This window comes from Onychomys torridus, chromosome 3, assembly GCF_903995425.1.
Source record: "Onychomys torridus chromosome 3, mOncTor1.1, whole genome shotgun sequence".
Lineage (NCBI taxonomy): Eukaryota > Metazoa > Chordata > Mammalia > Rodentia > Cricetidae > Onychomys > Onychomys torridus.
The window spans coordinates 54313813-54339956 of record NC_050445.1 but is presented as its reverse complement, the minus strand read 5'-3'; the positions used below and the strand labels follow the sequence as shown (position 1 = coordinate 54339956).

Genomic DNA, 26144 nt, shown 5'->3' with positions numbered 1-26144 from the left:
CAGTACCTTTGAGACAGCTGTTGCAGATAAACCTCCTTTACATATTTTAGGTCAAGAGCAGACAAACCTGTTGTAGCACCTGCTATTGTGTATGCAAATCTGTTGTTTTGTAATTCATTAAATGAGAAGACGTGGCAGTCTCTTGTGGTTGTAAATGAGTCTGGAACATCACCTACATGAAGTGAAATTCAACAAAAAGACAATTGTTATTTCTGTTGTGTAGGCACGGGAGACTGCATCTGTTTAGGGCTTTGTTTCTTCTGGAAGACTGCCCATAATTCAGAGGAATGATAGAGAGGCAAGTTGATGTTTGGAAGCAAGAACAACGAAGGTGTTTGCTGTCATTGACTGTAGGGTAGTTGTGAAGTTTGACATGCCCAGGAGCTACTGAATGCCATGTGGGGCCCTGTACGCTGCATACCTCAGTTTTCATCATCTGGTGAGCCTGCAGCAGGATTTCCAGGCTCGGGAGTCAACAACATGTCTACTTTGGTTTGGAACTGATTGATCCACAGAACAGAACGCGCTTGTGGGATCTTCTCTATAGAATGACATAAATGATTGAAATGTTTTCTTTAGGAAGAAAGCCCCACAAAGTATCATTTGTTTATACTTATTGCTTATGGGAAAGAAAGTGTCGGGCAGGAGTGCAAGGAGTTTTCAGGAAACTTTCACATTAAGTTTGTGAATTATTTTGCTGGAGTTCAGTATGTTAGAAACACAAGTGAGAAAATAAAATTAGTGGAGAGGGAGAGTGGAAGGATTATTTCCTTACTTTCTGTATCTGTTATAAAGGATGGTGGCACATAATGAAAACACATCTCAGAATTTGCAAAATGACAGGAACAATTACTCTGTTGCCATACATTGCTGTGGGGGAAAAAACAGGAAATACTAGAATTGATGAACAAATGTTGCACATTGTCATTTTAGATTACACTATTTTATTGTGAAGTTTTTCCTAATTTTTCTTTTTGAGAACTGTGTAAAATGTGAACGGCACAGATAGTAATGTTACAGATCAGTTAATTATAGTCAAGAGTGTTTGTTCTGTTACAGATTTATTGTTAAGTAGGAGGAAAACAAGATTATTTTCTCCCATGGAAGGAAAATTAAAAATTCTTCCCTGACCTTTTAACCTTGTCAAATGATTTCTCTGCTCCTGACATCGTGCATTATGTTTGCAAAGGTTGAAAGTTAACTTTTCAAGGTACCAGACATCATTTTTATTGGAATATTAATTCTTAGAGGTGCTAATCTCATCAAGATTTGTAGGCATTTTCTTTCATAGGCCATTCTGATTTGTAGCTCTTTCTTTTCACAGCAGTATTAAATACCAAACCTTCTCTGATATGGAAGTTCATTAGAGATATGTCTTTGATGGCAGCCCTTGCCTGGCTTCAGTTTCAAATACCTTGATGTAAAGCTTAAGAAGCCATTGTGTTGTAAGCCCTCCTTGATGTGCCTTATTTAGATCTGCATAGTAAATCAAGGAAAGTAAATAACAAGGCAGCAGATGGAAGCATGGAGATAAGACCAGGGAACAATTGTATTTGTATTTTGTTATGATGTTGACAGGAGCTAAAATTCACTAATCTAGTTCAACTGATCTGCATTTCAAAGAAATCTCATTTAGCAGCAACTTGAAGGTTTGTAGGATAAAGTTCTTTTATTGCAGCTTTTATTGCATTCTTTGCTAATTTATCTGGTCAAGATTTAGCCTTGCTTACTTAAAGCTGCAAGCATGTTACAAGGAGTCTTAAATACTATGAAAGCATTAATGTCTAGACTATGGACTGAAGGTAATTACATATCCAGCCCTGAATAGAGTACATTTAGAAAATACTGTTGTTCAAACTCAATTGTCAGGGTAATATAGATAAGGTGTTGTGGTTTTTGTTACCCTCTCCTGCCTATTTTCACATCATAGACTTTTCTCTCCACTCTATAAACAAGCCAATATCATCATAAACTAGTCAGAAATCATGTACAAATAAATAGCCATCCTCTGAACCTTGGGTGCTGGTACTACCTGCTCTCTCCTGGTAATGTCATTGCTTTTATCACTTGTATGATAACTTAATTTTACTTGGAAATTCTAAACATGCAGAATACACATATGAGATATGGGTATACTGTATTGTAAAGAGTTATGAGAAGTGTATGTAGTGGACAATATACACATTAATATTAAAATTTTCTGATGATATTTGTTATTGGATAAAAGTAGTTAGGTTGAAATATGATCAAATGAACCAAGTCATAGATTTATTCATTTATGTGTTAAATTTTGAGGAACTTGGTACTAGATGATTTGTTAAACTATATAATGGAATATTTTATTTTAAAATACTGTTAGTTCAGTATGAATTTTAGTTTTATTTTTAAGTAATGGGTAACTCATTGAGAGAGTTCAAGTAAGTTGTGTAGTCTACCTTTAAACTTAGCTTCTAGAAGAAACACAGAATTACTTTAACGATCCATATGAGAGATTCCTAAATAATTTTGAAACAAATTGTCATATTCTTGTTACATGACTTTCACACAAAAAACAGTCTAATTTTATTTTATCTCTAAACTTACTGTTAGCTCAGAACTCCGATGTATTAAAAAGCCAGTATATTCCCTCCCTCCATTCCCATCTCCTCCAGGGCCAAGACTCCCCTGGGGATTCATTTAAACCTGGTGGATTCAGTACAGGAGGGGATGGGGGGAAGGTGGGGGTGAGGGCAGGAGGGGGGGACAGGGGAACCCATGACTGATGTGTAAAATTAAAACACAAATATAATAATAATAACAAATGTAAAAAATAAGCCAGTATTTTGTCGATCTGTGCAATTTGTCTAAGATTTTACAGAATTAAGTCAAAGAATGACTTTGTTTCTCTACATAAGTGATATGCTTGGAATATAAGATTTAGAACTGAAAGCAATGGCAATGGAAAGCTTGAAGTAGGGGAGGTGAAGGTCTGGAAGGTTAGCCACTGTCTCCCACTGATTTCTTCTGAATCTCCTTTAACCTTGTTCTGTAGTTTAGTACTTCCTTCCGAATAACACTGTTGTTAGGAGGCACAGACCAATACCGAGTACTTTCAATGTTCAAAGAGGTTTTAATTCATGTGAAAAAGTAATATGAACAGATATATTACACAGTAGATTAAGTGAACAGTTTGTTGTTGTCATTATCAAAACAGTGTCTTGCTGTGTCTTTCTGGCTGGCCTGGGTTAAGCAACTTTGCCTGCTAAGTAGACAGTTTCTCTCTCTCTCTCTCTCTCTCTCTCTCTCTCTCTCTCTCTCTCTCTCTCTCTCTCATTTTTGCTTTATTGAGACAAGGTCTCATTCTATAGACTTGGCTGGTCTTGAACTTGCAAATATCCACTTGCCTCAGTCTCCTAACTATTGGGAGTAGAGATGTGCATCACCCTGGGCAGTAGAGAGTTTTGAAAGGAAACATTACAGAAAATGCTATGTGTTTGTTTTTGGATAAGATAATAAGAGAATGTTTGCTGAAAGTACTAATAATAGAACTGAGTTTGAAAGGTATATTGAGATTGGAGAAGTAGAATTCTAGAAAAAAAAGAGGCATTTCAAATGGATCAGATGCAGACTTTTCAGACATTTCAGTTTGATTCTGTGATATATTAACAAATCTATGAACAGCGTTGTACACATTAGGGTTTTTTTCCCACTTGACACAAACTAATGTCATTTGGAAAAAAGGGACCCAATTGAGAAAATATCTCCATTGGCCTGTAGGCAAGTCTGTTAGGCATTATCTTGAATGCTGATTGAAGTGGAAAGTCCTAATCTACTGTGGGTAGTGCTACCACTTGGGAGGTTGTCCTGGGGCATATAAGAATGCAAACTGGGCAAGCCAAGGAGATCAAGACAGTAAGTAGCACCCTTCTATTGTCTCTGTTTCAGCTCCTACCTCTAAGTTCCTGCTTGAGTTCCTATCATGTCAATCTTGATGGGCTATGATAGATCCTATAAGCCAAGTAAACTTTTTTCTTCCCAAGTTGCTTTTGGTCAGAATGCTTTATCACAGCAGTAGCAACCAAACCAGCACAAGAGTAAATAGACAAGTTTAATGTCAAGAATGAACAGCCTATTGGTTCTTAGCTAATGTTTTTTTTTCCCTTTATTTTTTATTGAGCAGGTTTCCATTTTTAAACAACATTGAATGATGCCCATGCAATAAAAGACAGTGGGGAAATATTTGCATGATTTTCAGTTGAATATATTCAAATTTAGACGTTGATGTGTTTCCCCCTTCTCCTTCTGCCAGTTTAACAGACTATAAAAACATATGCTTGGGAAACCTTGTTAGGTCTGGTAGTCTGCAAAATAATGAGATGATGTTTAAAGATACTCTAGGGTGTTAGGGATATGAATTTGGAATTGTTACTGGAGTAGTGGGGGCAAGGCTATAATTTCAGAGGTAGGAATGTTACTTTTTTTTACATTACTTATGGAGACATCTGGTATTTTTTGGTATATATTTAAGAACACATATGTGTTCTTGGGTAAAAAGGCTCAAGATTAAATTCTGAAGATAAATAAAACATTACTAATTTGCATAAGAGTTACTAGCAGAATATTTACATGAAAATTCTTAAGAGTCGGAAGATAATGCGCTGAGAAAGAGGGACCGGGGAAACCACATTTACACTTCATTTGAAGATAAAAAAAGTAAATAGCAAATAATTATTCAAATGTGTATGGGTGGATATTTGAAAAAAAATTATCAAAATTCAAACCAGATTTCTCTATTTAGTCTATGATGTAACATAGATGCTAGGCCATAGACTACATCAATGAACACTGATAACAAATCAAACACATCGAATTTATAGTCTAGCCTCTCCTGAAAACTTCCGGCTTCCCATAACTAAACCTGTTTCCCTACAAATCAGACATGGCAGAATCAGGGACCTGCTGAGCACTGCCCTTTCCGACTGTACCGAATTGGAGGCCACCCCTGTTCTGGTCTGTACTTCATCTTTGTGTACTTACCGAATGACCCTCAGATGCCTCCTCCCATTATTTATAGTGTTGTTGCCTCTAAAACCAGTACCACTTGTAACCATGGCTGTAAAGGAAGCAAACTGGGACTGCAAATGAGAAAACCAGAAACAGATGCCTCTACTTCTCCAGACTTGAATGATCTTCTGGGGCATTTGAGTCTTCTGCAGAACTTACTCACTACTTATCTCATTACAGCTAGTATCCAGTTCAGTTTTTAGAGACACAAATCTTTGAATGCTGTGAATAGGATTGGGATGAGTTAAGACTCTCAGAAGGGAACTAACTAGGAGTGTGTGTACATAGTAGTCCCTTTAAGTCAGCAGATAAGTGCAGAGAGGCAAACTTCATCTGTATGTGTGGAAATTACTTCAGATAGTTTTTCATTAAGGAAGAAAGTACTTGAGACAAACAACTTAGAATGTGGCGATGACTATTTTGGATCACAATATCAGAGGTTTCAATATGGAGTGCTTATGTCTTCTAAGTTTGGGTTGCCACATCATGGGTGAAAGGAGGTCTGTATATTTCATAGTTGCTAAAAATCAATGAGAGTGTGGGGGCCTCAACAACTCCATTACTGAGCACACCTTCAATGATCTGATTTCCTTCCATCAGGCTCCACTTCTTATAGATTCTACAACCTTAAAATATTACCATAGCCTGGAAACCAAAGCTTAGGACTCAAACATCTATTGGAATTTATCTATGTTGACATAATGGAATTATGTATGACAATCTCAAATATTTATATTGTGAAGTGTCATGGGATATAACAACAACTAAAATGGGCAATAATCTGTCAATGAATAATCAAATGTTAAATAAATAATAATTAGTTATATTTGGCATGAATAAATAGGTATTCAAACTGAGAACGTTTTAAGAGTGAAAGGGATATCTACTCACAGTTGAGCGGTGTATGAGCTACATCCATCGCAGGCAATCAAGAATGGTCAAACTAAATGTTGTTCTCATATCCTCAGGCTCACTGTGTACCAGCCACGTAATAAGGTCTTTTAATTTATCTAATTTAATGACTGTAGTTAGTTACAAGAACTACAATTTCATTATACAGAATGAATTCACTATCAAATGTAATACACGGTTTTGCTGACTGATGGTTTGTGTGAATATATCAACTTTATAACAAATTAAGAACCAATTAAGAAAATTAAGAGGAAAAAGAAGGAGAGCTTTTGAACATGCCTGGGTGGGATTAACTTGACCTTACTAACAGAGATGGAAAGACCCAAGTGTTGTGGGTAGCATCTTTCCTTTTCTGGGATCCTGGACCCTCTGTGGAGGAGAGGAACTGAGTGGCAGTATACATTCATTGCTCTCTGTTTCTAGAATGTGGGTAGAATGTGACCAACAGCTGCAAGCTTCTACCTCTGGACTTTCCAACAGGATGACCTGTAGGCTGGAACTGTGAACCTGAATAAACTCCTTTTCTTAAAGGAGTTTTTGTTGTTTGTAAGGGTATTTCACTACAAGGACAGGGAGAAAAAAATCAACTGAACTTAGCTGTTTAAGAAAAACAAAACAAAACAAAACAGAACAAAAAAAAAATTACAGTCAAATACTAAACATCAAGCTGTGTCCTCAGACATATTGAAAAGAAGAGGATGGATAAATAATTCCAGATGTTGAGGGTCTAGATGTGTGATAGAGTTGTCTGCAGAAAAGGTATTCAGGAAATGTGGCAAAGCACCGTGAGCACAGTTTGTGGAGACTAAAAAAAGTGCTTTAGCCTATGTTGTGCCATGTTTTTTAGGATAAATATTATAATCTGCTTGAATTTTGCTTTTCTTTTTAAAACATATTTTATCTGTTGGATGGGCACATGCCTGAGTGTGTGTATGTGATCACATGTATACAGGAGCTCATGGAGGTCATGTTAGTTCCTCAGGAACTGGAGTTTACAAGTGGTTGAGAGCCTCCATGCTGGCACCTGATCCTGGGTCCTCTGGAAGAACAGTAAGCTAAGTCATCTCTCTAGCCCCCATTTTTATAAATTCTTTATCATATTTTATGTATATGAGTCCTTGGCTAGCTTGTATGTATGTGTACCACATGCATGCCTAGTTTCTGCAGAGGTCAGAAAAAGGCTTTGGATCCTCTGGAACTGGAGTTACAGATGACTGGGAACCACAATGTGGGTGGGTGCTGGGAACTAAATCTGAGTCCTCTGCAAGACCAGCAAGTGCTCATAACCACATCTCCCCAGATAGAGTTTGATTTTTTTTAAACTTAATTAATTTATTTTTTTTTCATTTTACATACTGATCTCAGTTCCCCCTCCCTCCTTCTCTGTCACTCCCCCACCTTCCCCAGTTCCAACCCCCATCCACCTCTCAAAGAGGGTAAGGCCTCCCTTGGGGAGTCAACAAAGTCTGGTCTACTAAATTGGGACAGGACCAAGACCCTACCTGCTGTGTCAAGGCTGAGCAAGGTATCCCACCCCAGGGAATGAGCTCCAAAAAGCCATTTCATGCAACCAGGATAAGTCCTGGTCCTATTGCCAGGGACTCCCCAAACAGATCTAGTCACATAACTGTTATCCACACTCAGAGTGCCTAGTTCGGTCCCATGCATATTCCCAAGCTGACAGGCCAGAGTCCATGAGCTCCCACCAGCTTGGGTCATCTGTTTCTGTGGCTTTCCCCATCATGATCTTGACCTCACTTGCTTCTGGGACCCCTCCTCTTTCTCTTCAACTGAGGTCTAGGAGTTTATCCCAGTGCCTCGTTGTGGATCACTGCATCTACTTTCATGAGTTACTGGGTGTTGGATCTGTGACCTGATTATAAGGGAAGGTAAATTCAGGCACCCACTTAGTTGGTGTCATCCTTGTGGATTCCTGGGGAATATCCCTAGCACCAGGTTTCTCCCTAACCCACTAATGGTTCCGTCTACCAAGATATGTAGTTAGAGTTTTCCTGCCTGGCCCACAGTCAGTACAAATCTCTCTCACCGGCCAGGCCCATAGATGCTCAGACGCAACCAAGTAAACACTGAAACTTACATTGTTTAGAAACTGTATGGCCATGGCAGGCTTCTTGTTATCTACTTCTTTTATCTTAAATTAACCCATTTCTATTCATCTATACTTTGCCACCTGGCTTGTGGCTTACCATTACCTTACATCTTCCTTGTCATGGTGGCGGCTGGCAGTATCTCTCTGCCCCAGCCTTCCACCTCCCAGAATTCTCTTCTGTCTTTTTCTGCCTTACTTCCTGCCTGGCCACTGGCCAAACAGCATTTTATTTATACAGAGTGATATCCACAGCAAAGATATCTCTTTCATTGCTCTTCCTCTCCATCTACTCCTCTGTTTGGCCATCTTAGTTCCCCCTGTTCTCATCCCTCATCCCTACCCTTCCACCCCTGCCCCAGTTTACCCAGAAGATCTTAACTATTTTCCCTTCCTGAGGCCCTTCATGTGTGTCCCTCTTAGGGTCATTCTTTTTTACCTAGCTTCTTGGGGTTATGGATTGTATCCTGGTTATCCTGTGGCTTTGCAACTAATATCCATTTAAGAGTGAGTATATACCATATTTGTCTTTCTGTGTCTTTTTAGCTCACTCAGGATGATTCTTTCTCTTTCCGTCTATTTGCCTACAAATTTCATGACGACATCATCATCATCATCATTATTATTATTATTATTATTATTATTATTATTTTACTGCTGAGTAATACTCCATTTTGTAAATGTACCACATTTTCCTTATCCATTCTTTAGTTGGGGGCATCTAGGTTGTTTCCAGGTTCCTTGCAATTATGACTAATGCTGCTATAAGCAGGGTTGAGCAAGTGACCTTGTGGGTATGATTGAGCATGTTTTGGGTGTATGCCAAAAAGTGGTATTGCTGGGTCTTGAGTTAGGTTGATTCCCAATTTTCTGATAAACTGCCATACTGATTTCCAGAGTTGCTGTACAAGTTTGTACCCCCCACCAGCAGTGGAGGAGTGTTCCCCTTATTACACATCCTCTCCAACATAGGCTATTGGTAGCATTTTTTATCTTAGCCATCTGATAGGTGTAAGATGGTATCTCAGTGTTGTTTTGATTTGTATTTCCCTGATGGCTAAAAATGTTGAGTAAATTCTTAAATGTCTTTCAGCTATTTGAGATTCTTACGTTGAAAATTCTCTGTTTAGCTCTGTATCCCATTTTTAAAAATTGTGTTATTTGGTGTTTTGATGTCTAGTTTCTTGAATTCTTTATATATTTTGGAGGTCATCCCTCTGTCAGATGTGGGGTTGATGAAGATCTTTTCCCCTTCTATAGGCTGCCATTTGTCTTGTTGACTGTGTTTGATTTCTAAGCATTTTATTAAGAAGCAAAGTGCACTTATTTGTTCATATATGTTTTTGTGCAGGTAGGTGTGTATATTGTTAAGTGCAAAGTATTGCATAGGTTTTGTGTTTATGTTGAATATGTATGTGTGCATGCTCTGTGTATTCCTATATATGTTGTTTATAAGTTAGGAATGTGGTGAATATGCACGTGTGGTTTGGTTCTTTGTACATTTCCACATCTAAATGCAAATTTAGCCACACTCAGGCTCGGTCCTGTTTGGGTCTAGCATACTCTTCTCTCATATATGGTATACACTACCATAGCTAGTATTTGTATACTACCACAGGTCTACAAAAATCTGCTAAATTCATCCTCTGGCTATTTTAAAGGCTCTAAAGGAATATGCATTGAGCTGTAGTGACTCAGAACACTGCAGACCCATTTTCATACTTTGAAAACTGTAGAAACTACCTGTTTTGAACAGCCATGTGGATATGTTGATACAGAAAGTGCATATTGATATGTCTTAGTAATAAGACTTTTAAATTAGACCAAGATTAACTGGATTTTCATAAAGCAAAGCAGAACAGGTTTTTCTCTCACCCTAAAAATCTAATCTTGACAGTGTTTTCTCACATAATACTATTAAATCTTTGGTAATAAAATTTGTGTTGCTGTTTCATCTTCAAATAATCTTGAGTTCTTCCAAATAAATGGGGTAAGGAAAGTAGCAGATTGTGGTTACACAAATGTTTTTAATAGGTACTTTTTGCCCTGTAGAAAATTAAGTTTTTGTGTTTAGTTAGTCTGTTATTTATATTGATTCACATTGTTTAAAATTTCCCAAAACATAAGAAAAACATGAATCACCAGTGTGATGTGTTTAGTTGCTGAGCAAAAACAAAGTTTAGAGTACTGTCATACACCTTCCCCAAAACATCAGTATTTTATTTCAATTTTCCCCTTAAGGTATCTTCTATTACTTAGTAGAAGAAACTGAATGATTTTAAGATAGGACACCAGATATGATCTGTCATCTAGTGCATCTAGTACAAATTGAAGACATTTATCTTAATATGTAATTTTAATGAAGCAGAAAATATTCACTATCAAAAATTACATTTTGTAAAATTTGTATAATAGATTGAATTTGTTTAAGTTCATGCATATTTGTAACACCAAAAGTCAGATATTCATATAGTATATTCCTCTATCTCTCTTTCTAGAAAGAATGACTGTGTTTCTTAATATCTAATATATTTATTAAGGAATTATGATAAAATTAGAGAGCATCTGCATAATGTACATAATGTATTCCAATTTTCTCAGAATGCCTTGCACGAGCAGCCGTTTTCCAAGCTTGGGGCCATTAAAAAAAAAAAAAACACTCCTATAGATTTCTTGTTCACTTATAGAACCTGTCCTACATATTTCTGGTCTACCTTAGGCTTTTGAAGTCATCTCTTTTTATTATTCCATTAAAGTTTTTAAAAATGGATTTTCCTTTACTCCTTTCTAATCATCCTGTCATTCTTTAGCCTTGAGATGTTAAAATGAATGAGTAAAAATGTTTAAAACGTAATTGTCTCAGCCAGACCATCCAGAGTCATGGATTTGCAAAATTATGTCAGTCTTTTAAAAATACATTTGAGGAGGCTTTTCTAGTCATTTGGATTTTTAATATTAATTTTCTCTTGCTCTGCTGCTTAGCTATGAAAATGAAGAAGTATATAGATGTAGGTTTCTCTTAGTGGTGTTAAAATACTAGATTTTTTTTTTATTGATTAGCGACAAGACAGTTGCTACATTTCTGTTTACTTCAACCCCAACAGAAAATAGATTAATTTTCCTACTTCCTAATAGTAAGAAAAAATGGTTTAATGCATTCTGTCCTGATTGACTGAACATATACTTTCTCCCTAGATCAAACAAATAAGAGACATCTGTTGAAGTTTGATCCCCCCCTACTCTGCAAATAGAAGAATATTCTGGAGAAAGAAGGATTGCAAGCACAAAGAATAAGACTACAACATCCAGAGGGAGGGCTAAAGTTCACCCCACACTCGTAAGTGACCAATGCTCCGTGTTTTCCATCTCTCACGATAGTTTTCTCTTCAGGTTTTAGTGGAAAATAATATGTTGACAATATAGTTTGTACTGTGTCCACAAATATGCAGTTGTTTGTTTAGTAATCTTTGCATTGTTAATATTTACTAACTCTACCTAAGATGATAATTTAGAATAGTAATGCGCAATGCAAAATGGATTACTTCTCATTGCACTTTCTGAGGGAGAACTATTAATAACTTGAGATTTTTTTGATGCAAAGGATATTATTTAATTTAATATTAGCAGTAATGCCAAGTGTAGTCTTTTTGCTGTAAACTCTGTTTTTCCACCTTTGGTGTACTTTCTCATACCCGAGAATATGACCATTGTAATATGTCTACTCAAACCCATCACATGGTAATACTGACGTTCTGTCTTTTACTTTATCCCCCATACTGAGACTGTCAGACTGACATGCATCCTTAGCTTACTATGGACTTGTATCAGCTTTGTCAGCTAAATATAATGGAAAGAATGTTTCATATCTTTTAGGAAAAAATTTTTAAATTTTTTTTTCCTTTTACTGAAAATAACTTTTTTTCTCATATAATATATCCTGCTTATAGTTTCCCCTCTCTCAACTCCTCCTAGTTCTTCCCCATCTGGATCCTCCTCCTTTGTCTCCTATCAGAAAACAAATAGGCTTCTAAGGGATAATAATAAATGAAACAAAATACAATAAGATAAAACAAAAACTGTTGCATCAGTATAGGACAAAACAAAGTGAAGGAATATAGACAATAAAAAAGCACATGAAACAGATAATGACTCAGAGACCTAGTTGATCACACTCCCAGGAATCCCATATATAACACTAAACTAGAAGCCTTAATATATATACAAAGGACCTGTATGGTAAAAAGAGAGAAACACACACATGGACAGTATACTGCATATATACATGCTAAAGATAAAAAATAAGAGAAAATTGATAAATAAATAATTTTTTTTTTTTAAAAAAAGCCCTCACGTGTTATTATGAGACAAAGAAATTCCAAAGATGCCACTGATTTCATTTTCTGTTCACCATCTAGTGCTGGGAATGCAGCCTGCACTTAAGAGTAATTTGATTCCCCTGTGAAATTCCTTTAGAGAAATGTAAATTTTCACTTGCAAGTGGTTAGCACTTTCTTGGGGAGACCTATCTCCCTTATTGCCACTAGTCCCTTATTTATACCTATCCTCTTTGATTCCATGGATTGTAGCTTGGTTTTCATTGGCTTAATAGCTAATAGCCACATAAAATGAATACATGCCATAGGTTAACTCATGCAGGATGATTTTTTCCCTAGTTTTATTCATCTGCCTGTGAATTTCATTAATTCATTCTTTTTCACAGCTGAATAATATTCCATTGTGTAAATTTACCCCATTTTTTATCCATTCATCTATTGGGGGGAATCTAATTTGCTTCAGTTTTCTGGTTATTATAAAAAAACAACAATGTACATATTTGAGCATATATCACTGTGATAGGATAAAGTATCCATAGGTTATTTGCCAAGAGTGGCAAGCTGAATCTGAGGTTTACAGGTACCTGTAGCATGAAAGACTTAAAGAGTCTTATTAACAAAATCAAACCTGAGAGCCAGGTATTGGGGTAAATGCTGGAAGATCAGAGAAGCAGAACAAGCCACAACCACCTCACCTTGCCAATTCTTCAGCTGATCCTGTTTCCTCAGACTGGAAGCCACTGAGTCTTCATTCAGAATGACTCTCAGCTGAACTGTTGCTCAAAAGTCCAAAAGCTTAACCAGCAAAAAGCTTCTAGTTTCAGGTCTACATGCCTTATATACCTTTCTGCTTTCTGCTATCACTCCCTGAGATTAAAGGCATGAGTCACCATGCTTGACTGTATCCTTGAACACAAAGAGATCCAGGCAGATCTCTGCCTCTGGAATGCTAGGATTAAAGGTGTGTGCTACCACTGCCTATTCTCTATGTTTAATATTGTGGCTGTTCTTTTCTCTGACCCCAGATCAGTTTTTTGCAGTATCAATCAACCACAGGTACCCATCTTCCTGAGGAACTGCCACACTCATTTGCATAATTCCTATGTGAGTGTCCACTCCCACCAGCAATGGATGAGTGTTTCCCTTACTAAACATGGCCAGCATGAGCTGTGACTTGAGCTATTATTAGACATTCTGGCACGTGTTAGGTGAAATCTCAGAATAGTTCCAACTTTCATTTCCCTGATGACCAAGGAAATTGAACATTTCTTTATGAGATTTTGGCCATTTTAGTTATCCTTTTTGAGGATTATCACTTTAGATCAGTACCCCATTATGAATTGGTGTTTTTTCTTGATATTCAGCATTTCATTTATAAATTAATCTTCTATTGGACTTTTAGTTACTAAAAGTATTTTCCTGTTATGTAGGCTGCTGCATTGAATGATCGAATTCTTGGAAATGCAGAAGCTTCTCGGGTTTATGAGGTCTCATTTTGTTAATTGTTTATCTTAGTGCCTGTGCTAATGGTGTTCTGTGCAGAAAGCCATAGAAGTTGTTCTTCTAAAGCCCGTTCTGTCAGATCCAGTGTATCTGCTCTTATTTTGAGATACTTGATCCATTTGAAGTTGAGATTTGCACAGCGTGATAAGTATGGATCTATGTGGATTTTTCTACATGTAGCCATCCAGTTTGACCAGCACCCTTTGTTGAATTTTTATCCTTTTCCAGTGTGTATTTATGACTTACTTATAAAAAAAATCAGGTGTTCATGTGTATGTGGATTCATGTGTCTCCAGTTTAATCCATTGGCCACCATGTCTGTTTTTGTGCCAATACAATTCTGTCTTGATTATTGTAGCTCTACAGTTCAATTTGATGTCAGGCATGGTTATGCCTCCTGTGATTCTTTTTATCATCCATGACTGTTTTAGCTACCCTTGTACTTTTGTATTTTAACACACTGTAAATTGCCCTTTTTAGATCTGTGAAAAGTTGTGTTGGAATTTTGATAGGGATTCCATTGAATCTGTATATTGCTTTGGTAGAATGGCCATTTTTACTATATTAATTCTACTGAACCATAAGCATGAAATACCTTTGCATCTTCTGACATCATCTTCAATTTCTTTCTTCAGTGTCTTAAAGTTTTCATCATACAAACTTTCACTTGCTTGGTTAGAGTTAACACACAATAGTTTACATAGTTTGAGGCTATTGTGAAAGGTATTGTTTCCATGATTTTTTAAAGAGGGCTACTGATTATTGTGAATCCATTTTGTATCCAGCTACTTTACTGAACATGTTTAATAGCTGTAGGAGTTTCCCACTGAAAATTTGGGCTTATAAACACTATCATATTTTCTGCTAATAAAGACACTTTATGTTCTTCCTTTCCAATTTATATCCCCTTGATCTCCTTCAGTTGCCTTATTGTTGTAGCTAAAACTTCAAGTACTATATTGAATAGGTATACCAAGAGTGGACAGCCTTGTATAGTTCCTGATTTCAGTGGAATTGCTTTGAGTTTCTCTCCATTTAAGTTGATGTTAGCTGTGGGCATTCTGTAAACTGACTTTAATATGTTTATGTATGTCCCTTGTTTGCTAATCTCCCCAGTACTTTTATCATGAAGGGGTATTGGATTTTGAGATGACCATGTAGGTGTTTCTCTGTCAGTTTGTTTATATGATGGATTACATTTATTGATTTATGTATGTTGAACCATCCCTACATCTCTGAGAAGAAGCTTATTTGATCATATAGAGTAATCTTTCTGATGCGTTCTTGTATCTGTTTTGCAAGTATTTTATTGAAAAATTTTGCGTCTGTTTTCATAGGGCAATTGGGCTGTAATTCTCATTGTTTGTTGTGTCTTAATGGGGCTTGGCAATCCAGGAAACTATAGTCTCATAAAATGAATTTACAATGTTTCTTGTATTTCTATATTGTGGAATAAATTGAGGAGCACTGGCATTCACTCTTTGAAAGTCTGGAGGAATGTTGAGCTAAAACAGTCTGACACTGGGAGCTTTGGAATGGTAGACTTTTAATTACTGTTTTCATTTCACTAGGGGTTATAGTTCTGTTTAAATTACTTATCTGATATTGATTTAACTTTGATAAGTGGTCTGTATCAAGAAAATTATCTGTTTCTTTTACATTTTGCAATTTGATGCAGTATACGTTTTTAAACTATGTCTCTATGATTCTCTGGAATTAATTGGTTTCTGCTTATATGTCCCCCTTTTCTAATTTTGTTAATTAGGGTATTCTCTGTCCACTTTTCAGTTAATTTGGATAATTGTTTGTCAATATGTTGATATTTCTTAAAGAATTATCATTTTGTTTCATTGATTCTTTGTAGTGTTTTGTTGCTTTTTCTACTTCATTGCTCAGTTCCAAGTTAGATTATTTCTTGCCATCTACTTCTTTTGAGTGTGAATTCTTCTTTTTGTTATAGAGCTTTCAGGTGTGCTGCAAAGTTACTAGTGTGAGAGCACTCATTATTTTTTAATGTCGGCACTTATTGCTATGAACTTGCCTCTTAAAATTGCCCTCATTATGTCCCATTAATTTGGGTGTATTTTGTATTCATATCCATTTAATACTAGAAGTCTTGACTTTCTTCTTTAATTTCTGTCCTGAGCTATTTTTCATTCAATAGTTCCTTGAAGTTGTGTGCTTTCTGTTGTTTCTTTTGTTGTTTATATCGAGCTTCAATCTGTGGTGGTCAGATAGGATGTAGTGTGGTATTTCAATTTTCTTATATTTTTGAGGAGTATGTGGTCAGTTTTGGTAAAGTTCCATGAGGTGCAGAGAAGAAGGTATATTCTTTTTTATTTGGGTGAAATCTTCTATAAATACTGTTAGTTCCATTTGGTTAATAATGTCAGTTAGCACCACCATGTCTCTGTTTAGTTTTTGTCTGGATGAGTCGTCACTGTTGAGAGCGTGTACTGATGTTTCCCACCACTGTTGTGTGAGGGTCTCTATGGGATTTAAACTTCGGCAGTGATCCCTTTGCAAACTCTCGTGTCCTTGTGTTTGTGGCATAGATGATAACAATTGAAATGTCATCTTGGTGGATTTTTCCTTTGATGAGAATGTTTTGTCCTTCACTATCTCTTCTTATTAGCTTTTGTTTGAAGTCTATTTTGTTAGATATTAAAATGGCTACAACAGCTTTTTTCTTGGGTTCATTTGCTTGGAATATCATTTACCATCTTTTACCTGGCAGTAGTAACTATCCTTGATGTTAAAGTGTTTCTTGGATGAAGCAGAAGGATAATCCTGAAGGAGGTGGATTAGTGATTATATATAAACATGAAAATTTAGTTGCTGTTCAAAATTGGTAGATAGATGTTTTAAGCCAATATTAATTTAAGACTGTTAGTATTAAGAAAGATACTATCTTTCACTTTTATTTGGAAAATCATCTACAGTGTTCTTTTTATGTTTTTGTTTTGTTTTTTGAGACAGGGTTTCTCTGTGTACCCTCGACTGTCCTAGAACATCTGTAGAAGAGGGTGGCCTCAGAGAGATCCTCCTATCCTCCTACCTTCTGAGTGCTAAGATTAAAGACATGTACTGACACTTTATGGCTAGAATGTCTATGATATCTAGTTCTTTTGTTTTGTTTTGTTTTGCAAGACAGGGTTTCTCTGTGTAGTTTTGGCGCCTGTCCTGGATCTTGCTCTGTAGACCACGCTGGCCTCTAACTCATAGAGATCCACCTGCCTCTGCCTCCCGAGTGCTGGGACAAAGTTTTGCACTGTCGCCGCTTGGCTTTTTTTCGTGGTTTTTAGTTTTATTCTTAAAACTATTGCCAAGAACATTCAAAACAGTATCCGTCAGAAACTGGCCATGTGGGAAGAAATTGTTTTGTTGTTGGACCTAGATATATAATTTTTAAACACTGAATTACAAAGTTACCTCCCAGAAAAGCCCTATAAAATCCTGTCCACTTACATGAAACATTTGTACTTCCTTTAAAATTTTAGTTTGAATTATTGAAAAGCATGACAAGAGTTAAACAGTTATTTGGATTTGGTGATTCTGTAGCATCCACTCACTCATTGGTGTAAGGTTGTTGGTAGATTGGAAGACGTCATTCACAAGACTTTGCTGGTACTTGATTCATATGCAGTGACAATGAGCAAAGTAAAACAACAATAATATGCTGTACTCTGAGAATTTAATATTGATTGAAACAAATCTAGCCACAAATAATTATGCTACATGGTTTTTATGTAAAATTTCATTTTATCTTTTATGAATGTAAAATGTGATTGCAGCAGAAGTTAGGATAGTTTAATTTCAGATAGGCTTTGTCAATACTAATTGAAATTATGTTACATTTGCTTATGCTGTAGAATATTTGTGTGATGATGCAAAAATGTGTTGCATTTGTTTAACCCTGTGAAGCTATGTTACTTTGCCTGTCTAAAACACCTGATTGGTCTAATAAAGAGCTGAACAGCCAATAGCTAGGCAGGAGAAAGGATAGGTAGGGCAGCATTCAGAGAGAATATATAGGAGGAGAAATCTGGAAAGAGTAGAGGAGTGAGAAAGAAGATTTCCAGGGATCAGCCATCTAGCTACATAACAATCAATGGAGTAAGAAGTATAGAAAGGTACACAGAATAGAGAAAGATAATGCTCAGAGGCAAAAGATACATGGGATAATTTAAGTTAAGAAAAGCTGGCTATATGTAAGCCAAGCTAAGGCTGGGCATTCATAAGAAAGAATAAGACTCTGTGTATTTATTTGGGAACTAGGTGGTAGGACCCTCAAGAGCAAAGAGCCAAAGATTAAAAAGAAAAAAAAAAACTGACAACAGATAAGTGGGTTCCAGGAATTTCTAGTACAGTGGTAACATTCATTTCATGTACTGGGTTGGTACTTGCACAGATGCTTGATGTCTGAATAAAAATTGGTGTGATGCTTTTTGCTTTTCTGATAAACAAAAGTAAGAGGGTCTGTTCTCTCCATTGCTGTTGAACATTCTATTAGAAATCCAAAGACAAGAGAAAAAGGAAAAGAAATCACAGACATTCAAATTTGGAAGGATGGCAAACAAACAGCACACAACAGTGTCTGGTCACAGAAGACAGGATTGCTTAAATAGTGATATGCAGAGAATCACCACCTCCAGCAAAGGCATTGAAACTGACAAATGGCATCCTCTCAGTCTGTAGTCTACCTTCCTTCACCTAGCAGTGGCAGTCTCAGAGTTGATTGCTTTTTTCTCATAAGCTATACTTTTATTGCCATCTCTAAAAGATCCTCACCATATCTAAGGCTATTTCTAACTTTAAAACCACAAAATAAATATAGAAAAATCGACTGTTCCTTGTATTCCAGGTCTGAGTACAAGAGATTTGAAATTAGTGATACAATACCTTCTATATCAACTTTAAGAAAATAAAAACATGCATTTTAAATCTAACAAGGCACATAAAAGACCAATATTGCATAAACAGCAAAACTCTGATGAAAAAAAAATCAAATGGGGCTTAAGTAAATGTGGAGATTTTTCTGTGTCATCTGGCTTAATATTGTTCAGGTATCATTCTTCCTAACATCTTTTGTAGATTGAATATTACTAGGTAAAATTTCAGCTATTTCTGCTTTTTAAGCAAAAAAAAAATGGTTGTATCATGTATGTGGTAAGTAGGTGTGTGTACATTTTTGAGTGTGAACACGGGCACATTAGCCACAGCACGTTCATGGAGGTAAGTGGGTAACTTCATTTTTTGGTCCTCGCCTGTACATTGTTTGAGACAGGATGTCATGTGTACAGATGTGGAAGTCTGGCCACCTGGCCTGCAAGCCTCTGAGGATTCTTTTGTCTCTGTCTCCCATCTCACCATAGGTGCTCTGGGATAGCCAACACTTGTTCCCACATGCTACTTTCTGTGGTTTCTGAAGATTCAAATTTCTGTCCTCACTATGGGGCATCATGTGATTTGCCCACTGAGCCTTATCTCCAGCCCCACAATTTCTTTTGTGAAAGGTGAGAAACTGATCCTTCAGTTTATATGGAAAGGCAAAATAGCATATTCAGCATCGTCCTGAAGAAGAATGACTCCAAAATTCAAATGTAAGACAATCTGAATCTGTAGTAATCAGTATAACACAGCATTGTTTAAGGAATGGGCACATATACCATTGAAATAGAACAGACAACTCTAGAATAGCTTCAAACTATATAATCCTCTTATCTTTGACAAGGGAGGAAAGGCAATCCAATGGAGGATAGCCTTTTCAATGACTGGTGCTCAATAGCTATATAACAACTTTTCTAAATTAGATCTAGACACAGCATTTTGCTTTTTACAAAATGAGCCAGAAATGGAATAAAAAAAAAAACTAAAAGAAAAGAAAAAGAAGTTATAAATATCCTCAGGTTTGTTGAGGATGTTTTAGATAGGGCACCAAAAGCTTGGTTTGTGAGAGAAAGAAGCAAGCTGTAAGAATCACTACTAAGAGAATGAAGACAGACTACAGACTGAGAGAACGTATTTATGAAGAATTTCTGATAAAGAACTTGTAATTGAAACAAAGAACCTTTAAAACTCAATAATTAGCTTAATAGGCAAATCTTGGGAAGGAGTGCACATTGTAATCCCCGTACTGGGGTGGCAGAGACAGGCAGATAGATATTTGGTAGGGTGAATGGTCTGTAAGTCTAGTCAGATCTATGGTATCAAGCAAATGAAAGACCTTTTCTCAAAAAACAGCTTGTGAGCATGGGGAATAATACCCTAGGTTGAGCTCTAGTCTCCACATGACATGTACACTTGCATGGCTGCACACACACACACACACACACACACTCGTGCATGTGCCCACCCAAAGGGCAAGATCTCTAAATATATTCTAAATAAGATACACATAAATAAATGATTATATGGAAGATTATCATTATTGTGTTTCATTAGCAAATTGCAATGAGAGCAAAGAAATATCAATGTTGACCATCAGAATGGCTAAATCCAGTCAGTCCTAATAACAAGTGAAGATGAGGATTCAGAACACTGGGGGCTCAGAGTCATTTCTGTTGGAATGTAGACTAATACATCTAGTTTGGATGAGAGGTAGTGTTTTCTTTTTTAAAATAAATATATATTTATATTTTATGCATGAGTGCTCTGCATGTATACTTGTGTGCCAGAAGACGGCATCAGATCCTATTAAAGATGGTCATGAGCCACCATGTGGTTGCTGGGAATGGAACTCAGGACCTCTAGAAGAGCAGCCAATGCTTTTAACCATTGAGCCATCTCTCTGGCCCTGGTAGTATTTTCTTAACAAAGTTAATCATAGGCTTAATTTGTGATCCAGTAATTGTATTTACCCATAGTATTTACCCAAACGAGTTGAAACTTTAAGTTGCACAAGAATGTTCATAGTATGTTTATTTTATTATCTGCTAAGTGTGGTATCCAGGGCCTTATGTATGCTAAGCATACTCCCTACTGCTGAGCTAGCCATGATTATAGCAACTTGAACAATGTTAACTTGGTTAAGCAACTCAAATTTCCTTCAGTCATTGAATGGGTGGATAAACAAGCTGAGATATGTAGAGATAATGTTTATTGAGTTATTATTCAATAATAAAAGAAATGATCCCTCACATGAGTATAGTTGAGTAGAAGAATTATGTGAAAAGGCTGCAATCAATGTAATTGTATATATATATGATTTTCACAAGAGAGATAAATACAGACCAACTAAAGGAAATAATAAAAGACAGATCAGTGGTTTTCAGGAGGAAAAGAAGAGAGAAGAATATGGAGAACACAGTTATTTCAGGGCAGTGAGTTTGTTCTGTATGGTAACGTAATGATGGGTATTTGACATAGTGTGTTTATCAAGGCTGAATGAAACATTAAAATTAAAGAATTAATTCTAGGTAAGTTCTTGTGTTTTATGAAACTATAGCATGATATGTACCTCGATTGAGAAAAAGTCCATAAAAACATATTCCTATTTTAGGATCTGTGTATGTTGTGGTGGAGGGGTGGTGAGGAGGATGTGTATCGTGACTTGTAGCTTTCTGCCTGGTTTTCCTGTAATCTAATATGTACTAAAACACTAAGGACATTAATGAAAAACTTGTGCTGTTTAGCCCATTTTAGAAACAGAGTTTAACAGGCAATCTTCCTGATTTTTGTTAAGCAGAATCCTAAGAAATGCTAAGATAACTTCAAATTTAATCCATTGACAATGAATATTCAAATTTAGAAAGACGAATTTATTAACTTAGTATTTTGTGATAATACAGAACATCTTGTTTTATGTGGAAAAAGCACATCTAGGAGCCATCTACAATTGTATACATTTGCTAACCTTTATGAAAATTTATGTGCCTAGAATAGTCTTGTTTTGAATTTATAATAAAACATTAATCCAAAATTTAAAATAGACTTTAATAACATTAAATATAGTAGCATTTATTATGTAGTATTGCATTCCTCATCTTTTTAATGTGTTTATTTTTTCTTTCAGAATTTTAGGTTTTTGAGAAAAGTACTTTCATGTAGCCCAGGGTGGCTACAAACTCATGATCTGGGCTATAGGCATGTACCACACCTGACTGCCTTTCCTTAGTTTTTAACATATCTTATATAGTTGCCTCATCCTCAGAAAAACTTAGTGTTCTCATTTAAGTGGGTCTTCATTTTGGAATTATGTTGGCATGTTGGCAAAAAGAAAATATAACAGATACCTTTTTATTTTTTTGAATATAATATTTGAAATACTATCATAATTTTCATTTTTTAAAGGGATCGAATATGGATTTTTAGTTACTTTTATTTTCTTTCTTTATCTATCCCAATCCTACAATTTTTATTTTATTCTTTCATTTTCAATAGTTTCAGATGGTTATATTTTCCAAAGGGAGAATATAATATTATTTAGTTGGGTGGCATTAAGAGGAACCAGGATTTATTATTCATAAAAAATTAAATATAACCCCCCCCCTTCTCTTCAGACTCTGGATATAGCTAGGCTCAACACAAATGTCTAGGGAGAATGCATCTGTTGCTATTGCATTTTTTTTTGTTTCTCTGAAAACTTGGCATTTGTAAAATATCTAAGATTTTGATTTGTCTTGGCCAAAGCTCAGATTACCAGGGAATTGCATTTTGAACATATTCATCTAAGAATTTTCTTTGTAGCAACTTTTGCTTTGCCATATTGATTTTTTGGGACTAAAATCAGATTTTTTTTTTAAAGAAAAAAAAAACTAGCTATGTTTCTTCCTGGTGCCAAGGTATATTTTTTTTCTGTGAAGAAATCATAAAGCAATGCTGAGGGGCTACTCAAAACTTAGCTCCATTTGGAGTTGACTGACCTGGGCTCAAGTCTTGGCTCTGCTGCTCGTAATTCATATTAATTGTGGGTAAGTTTGCATGTGAAAAATTCCTTGTAGGATTATGTAAATGTTAAATGATCAAATATAAAACATATCTGCATAGAACAGTCATTCATTTCATGTAACTGCCTCTTTCTTCCTGTCATTCATTTAAGTAGGTATTCATGCATAAATAAATATATATGTCTAGGGTATGTATACACTTATAATATACATACATTCATTTTGTATGTTTTTCTCAAAAATATATACACTGTCATATGTAATGTTTTATAGAGTCACTTATACTACTTTTAAAGCTCTGAAGCAGAGATTTCTTCTGGAAATGATACAGTTCTGGAATTTGAAAAAATATGAATTCTATCACCACATGGAAATATTTAAAAACTTATTTCTTGGTGCCCTAGTTTTTATGTAACTTTATGTTTACCTGTGTGTAGTGTTCTTACATCCTTAAATAGATCTGATAGATATTTGTATTTATTTTTCAAATTCCTAATGGACAATAGAAGAATAGTTTTGTTTTTTTTTCCAAGCGTACAGTTCAGGGAATAATCGATTACTATATCTTGATTTAGACTTTAAAACCATGTGCCTTAAAAAGATGTACAGGAATATGAGAAAAAAATAATTGTTTCCATTAAAAGTCCAGAAAGATAGGTGTCAGTTTTGACAAGACAGACATGCAAGTTAGGAGGTGAATCTTTCTGAAAACAAGCCTAATGTCCACTGGATTTAGTGTTCATTTATAAAGGTGCCAGCTTCTTGTAGAGTTTTTGTGCACCTGTCTTCATAACTGGGTCAGATCTTTGTATGATAGAAATTCCATAAATTGTGATATAATATGCCACATATTCTCTTACTATGATCTAGATTTTTGAGCCAAATAGTGGTTAATATCTTTATAAAAATTATTTTTATTTATTTATTTCCCAAAACAAATTTATTTATTTTAAAATAAAAAATTAATTAAATAAATTTATTTAATAAATAAATTAAAATAAGTAAATAAGTAAATTTATTTATTTTACATCCCGGCCACAGTTTCCCCTCCCTTCTCTCCTCCCAGTCTCTTCCCCCTATCCTTACTTTGTTCCAATCCCCCAATCCACTCCTCCTCCTTTTCTGTTTAGAAAGGTGAATTTCTCCAGTGAGAGTCATACAGTGTGGCATGTTTCTGTTTAAGACAAGACAGTTGATGTCTTAAGGTAGTAACCTGTGTACTTGCCTGTCTTCTCTGAATTTGTGTCTTGTGCCTACCGAAAACACTGATAACACCTTACGTGAAGCCTGCACTTAGACACTACAGTGGGCATTGCTTAACAGAAACCAGAGTGTTTAAATGAAAGAATGGAAGCCAGTGGCCTGAACCCAAGTTTATACTCATCATAAAAGACTAAACTCTTAGTTTCGGGTGATCACTCCTCTCTTTACAGATAGCTAAAACCAAGCATTTCCAACATATCTCCAGAAATGAATGACCAGATATTATCATCAAAACTTCTTGAGAAACACAGAGTATGTGTTAAACCCCATCCCTTTTTGAGGGGTGGGTTAGGTACCCCCTGAGTCTGTGTGTTGGTCACTGATGCAGTGCTCTCTCAAGCAAAGGGACATAGTATTTCTGGAAACTGAAGCTATTTTTTGTGGGTGTTCACCGTCTAAATCTGTGAAGCTGACATTTGTGTCTGTACACCTATTACTCACATGTTGCATTATTGTTTTTGATAACACATAAAGATGGACTGATTTGAAATTGTATGTTTTCAACATATGTGACCTAGTGTACTTAACTTACTTAAATCTTCAATGATTTATTGTTGTACAACTTAGCCTCCAATTTTATGTTCCTTATATAAGAAAAATGAGGTTTTTCCATACCCGAGTGATATATTAGATTTTTGCCAAAGGCATTAAATGTACTAAGATCTAAAATCTCTATTTAAACCCAAATCCACCTTCTCAGGTATCTTAAGCTATATAAAAAAGCATTTCTGGAATGAAGTCAGGAATTATGCTGGTTTAGTAAACTGGCAGTTGTAGGTTCTTCTTCAAGATCCATGACTTCATTAGTCCTGGGGAGTTGCCTAGGTTTCCAGTACCAGGCATAGTTTTCCTCTCATGTGGTTTTTAGGTTTAACAGGAGAGGTGTTAGTTACTGCCAAGTTATGAGTGCCACTGCTACATACTTAGAGTATTGTGCCATGTTGGTCCTTGTTGTGGTTCACAGGTATTGTAGCTGGGTAGGACTGTTGGTTGCTTCCTCCATTGGAAGCTTGCACGGCATCTTCTGTTACCATGCAAGCTAGTCATCAAGGTAGAGGCTTTCAGGCAAACTAGTTCTGAATGCTTTTCCCTGAGAATAACTTTAAAAAACAAAAACAAAAAACAAAAAACAAAAAAACAACACTTCATTCCAGAATCCAAAGTTACAGTTTTATTTCATATTTGCATTTTGAAATGGTCTATAAATTGATAAAATAACATAGAAAGCAATCAGATACCCAGATCTGACATTTGTTAACATTTTGTTTTATTTCTTTGGATCACATCAAAAACAAACGAACAAACAAACAACAACAACAAAAAAAACACAGTGCTACAGATTCATGCAGAACCATGTAACTATGTCATCATAGCTTGTACCCTTTCTCTCCCTAGAATGATTTATTTACTTAGAGAAGATAGCATTTTGTCTAAGTCCTTCTGAAATAATGTTTAAAGTATGCATGTTAAAGCACACAAGTTTGAAGCTTTTAAAGTAAACATTCACCTTGTTAAACTCTACTCACATGTATCAGACTACACAAATGGTAAATGTGTATTTTGATAAATTTTCATGAAATGAACTTGCATGAACTGTATTCAACTCCTGAAACAGAACTTTAACCCACTAGAAGTCTCCCCTCCACCCATCATTTTGTGGCCTTTAGTAACTTTCACTCATATCTTATGCAAGGTAAATTGGTTTCTGACCTACAATGCTATATATCATTTTGAGCTTTCTTATAAAATTTCATCACTTGATTTAGCTTCCTTTTTTTTGGCCTGGATTTCTCTTTTCAAGATTAGTTTTCATGTTTCCTACTTGGTGTCATGTGTAGTAAGTAAACTGTATGCCATCTGGTGTCACCCTAGTGGTGTGAATATACCACCATTTATTTAGATTCCTTCTATTTTGGGTAATTTGTCTTGTTCCCCTGTCCCTTGCTGTTTAGGAATAATAACTGCTGTGAAAATTAATGCACATGAATTTTACGCAATATGCGTATGCCTGAGTAGAATTTTTGCATTATGGGTAGTTGGTCATGAATGCTGGTTAGTCATTGTCAACCTGAAACCAATGACAGTGTTGGGAAG

The 26144-nt window shown here is 35.8% G+C and overlaps 1 protein-coding gene across 2 annotated transcripts in view; it reads left to right on the top strand.

Annotated features, from left to right (window-relative positions):
- Nucleotides 1-26144, top strand: part of Foxp2 (forkhead box P2) — a 531866-nt gene that overhangs the window by 63731 nt on the left and 441991 nt on the right. For both annotated transcript variants that reach the window (XM_036182609.1, XM_036182613.1), the window contains exon 2: nucleotides 11258-11399. The gene's annotated coding sequence lies outside the window, so the exon portion shown is untranslated. The remainder of the gene's footprint in view (nucleotides 1-11257; nucleotides 11400-26144) is intronic.